We start from the raw sequence: 3,383 nt of genomic DNA on the forward strand, positions 1-3,383 counted from the left end.
CGGCGAGCAGATGTCTAAGAAGGAATGAGCACTGAAAGGAGTGGCTTGGCTGCAATAAACCTGCATATTTACCTCACTGTGAATACTTTTTTTTTTTTTTTTTTTTAAGTGGTTGTACCTGTAAATCTAGTCATGGAAGATGCAGTTCTTTTAGATGATGATAGTAAACAATCACCCGTGAGGAAGAGTGACCTGACACTTGGGGAAAACCCAGGGTCCAGAAGCTGGGACACTGCGTCATCTCTCAGCTCAGGGATTACACAGTGGAGAAGCAGTCCCATACTTCTGGGAAGGAAGTGATTTGAAGCTGCTTTTCTCTCTCGTAGGTAAAGATGGATACAGGTGAAGATACATGTGAAACACAGGATTTAGATCCAGGAGCTTCATGTGTTGAACTTCAGAGTGTTCAGATTGGGGTTTTGTGCTCTCTCAATTGTGGCTAATCAGCTTCACATTCAAATAAGTTCAAAGTTCATCAGTGCTTGGGTCTGCTCTCTCATTTATTTGTTCCTCTGTCTTCAAAATAAAGCTAAGCAAAATAACTGGTTACAAGATATGGGACACACTGATTATAGACAGATCTTCACAGCCCATAATAGAGTATTTTCCCCAAACAGCACCTGTGATCCTTCAGTTGAGCCAGAAGAGATTGGAAAAATCCGGGGTATTTAGATGCAGAGCCAGCACAAGTGCCAGGCACGTTTCTGGGCTCAGGATATTTGAAATCCTATTCTCTGATTGATACTGGGGAACCTGTATGCATTCACAGCTGACTGGGGTGCCTTTTGGAAATACAGTTTTACCTGAAGTCACACTGAGCAGAACAAGCAGTGCATTACATAGAAAACACAGTAGGTTGGACTGCTTGCAATAGTTATTTCCTCAGAAGTTGAAATGGAGGTCTAGCATGCTGTTGGCAATGAATTTTTCTCAGGCAAATTATCCTTATGTAATTGTGGGTAATAAAGAGCATCAAAGTCTAACAAGCTGCAAGTATAATGTCCTTTAAGAATATATTTTAAATATCGCTATTGTTTGGGAACTTACAAAACAATTCTGTCCTCTGATAGCTTAGGCATCTCTCCCAAAACACATTCTTCAGTTTGTCCTACAGGTCTGTGAAATGTTAGCTGTAAAACCAACAGAGAAAAAAATTAACCCTGGAAGTTGCTGAGCATCCAAAACTCCCATTAGCTGCAACTACCCTGCTGTGAATTTCAGAGGGGAAAAAAAAAAGACTTATTTACTGACCTTAATTATCAGGAAACAGTTTGCCTAAGATAGGCTGTAGATGACTCTTCTTTACAAATACTGACGTAGATTCCTATGGGACCTCACAACCAATAAGTTTGGCTTTCAGGAATTTCATTTCTGCCTCAATTTACAGAGGTAAAGCAAATAAAATATTAGACAGGAACTTATCTATTGTAACACAGCTCATATTCTCATCCAAATTTCTGGTGAAAAAAAATTTGAAGAAGGTAAGAAATACTACAGCCTCTTGTCCATAGATCTTGGTGCAGCCCATATCAACAAGACTCTAACTTTAAAACAGTAATAGAGATTCAGTATATGAATAAAAAAATAATAATCACATAATTCCCATCTTCACATACAGTGGAACCATTGACTTAATTATGTTTTCTTTCTGAAGACCACAAACATTCTCTACAAGAGTACTAAAAAGAGATGGCAGCTTTGTCAAGGTTCTTAATATCTCCACATCCTCATATCTGAAGTCCAAAGAGAATCTCAGAAGTGTTGTACTCAGCAGATTACTGCTGTACTAAATGAATCACATCAGGAACCGAATGCCTATAAATGGTCTCTGGAAGGTCAGCCGATTTTCCAGATTTGAAAAAGGCTGAGCCTGGCCTTGTATTGAAGCTTTGGAAGATAAGCACAAGTACATCTCCTGATGTGAAGTACGACCTTTGCATCAGAATGCAATCATTTCTTTTTCTCACACCCATGCTAGCAATGTGCTTCAGTGGGTGCTCTCATCACTCAGAAATATCTGGACACACATAGAGCTTCAATACTGAACAAAATGCCAAATAATTTGATACATGTAGAAATGTCTCTCCTCTCTCCTGTGAGCCAGGACAAGTTGTTGAAGTAAGTGAGCTCTGAACTGGAGTGAGAACAATGAGTCTAAGTAGCATAACACAGGGATACAAGTGTGTGATCCAAGTCAACAACGACTGCTCCCCTCTGGATCAAGTCTGACAACATTTAGCATATCATGAATATCTCCATTCATACCTGAATAGACAAAATAGACAATGGATGAAAGCACAAAAAGCTTATATATATATAATGGTATAATAAATTGTTCAAAATCACACACCAGATTACTGATGGAACCTGCACAGAATTAATCTATAGATTTACAGACTCAAGTATTAACTGCAAGAGCTGACAGAGACATCACTGTGTTTGGGGGCAGAGGGCAGATACACGACCTCTGCAGAAGCTGCAACTGTTCTGCTGTCATCATAAAATGGGGCTGTAGCATGTAAAATTTGAGAATTAGGGCACTTGCTGCTGCCTATCCTAATCTCTTAAAAACTTGTGTGGAATTTCTTTCTTTTTCTCTGTTTAAATTAATATTTATGAACTGTAGCATTTCTGAAAAATGGCAGAAATCTTATGTAAATGTCACTTCCTCTGAAAACTTGCTATATCTGTCATAACTAATATAGTTTCTATATAGTACTATGCTAGCAACAAACGTTATGACTGTGGGTTTCTTGGGATAAACCATACCACAAAGGCTTGGATTAGCTGCCAACTTCTGATCATGATGTCAGAATTCCACCTCCCATGTAACTCTTCCTCCTGATGATAAAACAAGAAGTTAAATGAGCAAACCACAAACAAAGAGAGCAATGCATTAGTATGCAAACAACCTCCCACTGAGGAACTCTCTCTGACATTCCTCCGAAGTCCCTTATAAAACACACAGATTTCTTTAGAAATGTTTATAAACCAGATAACCTGTGCAACTGATAAAGGACATAAACAGTTACTGCTTTAACAAAGTCTCTCCTCCTTTGCCTGTTTCCCAGCCACATCCTGCAAACATGAAGGGAAAAGTGATCACATTCACAGGTGGACAAGATGGTAATTCAAAAGGTTGCAGAAGATTATTCCTGAGATGGTCCTAATAATAAAGTATGGCAGAGTAGAAGACAGGAGGAATATTTAGTACTTATTTTTAATGCAAAAGACCTTTTACTCTTCTCTCAGTGAGTAAAGCTTGGATCTAACTCATGAGAAGAGTTAATCATGGAAACTAAAAGGCAGAATCCGTAAAAGAGGCATTACTAAAACAATATGAAATATCAAACTCCAGTAGTCAAGTGTAGCTAAGAGGGAAA

At 38.5% G+C, this 3,383-nt stretch overlaps 1 long non-coding RNA gene across 1 annotated transcript; it reads right to left on the reverse strand.

Annotated features, from left to right (window-relative positions):
• Positions 1-92: 92 nt before the first annotated feature.
• On the reverse strand, positions 93-3,370 carry LOC109370345. Its single transcript, XR_002120402.2, has 3 exons — positions 2,770-3,370; positions 1,252-1,371; positions 93-1,130 (listed from the first exon to the last, which is right to left on the reverse strand). It is a non-coding gene; the product is annotated as an uncharacterized LOC109370345 (long non-coding RNA).
• Between the last annotated feature and the right edge of the window lie 13 nt (positions 3,371-3,383).

The sequence above is a fragment of the Meleagris gallopavo genome, chromosome 17 (genome assembly GCF_000146605.3).
Source record: "Meleagris gallopavo isolate NT-WF06-2002-E0010 breed Aviagen turkey brand Nicholas breeding stock chromosome 17, Turkey_5.1, whole genome shotgun sequence".
Classification (NCBI taxonomy): domain Eukaryota; kingdom Metazoa; phylum Chordata; class Aves; order Galliformes; family Phasianidae; genus Meleagris; species Meleagris gallopavo.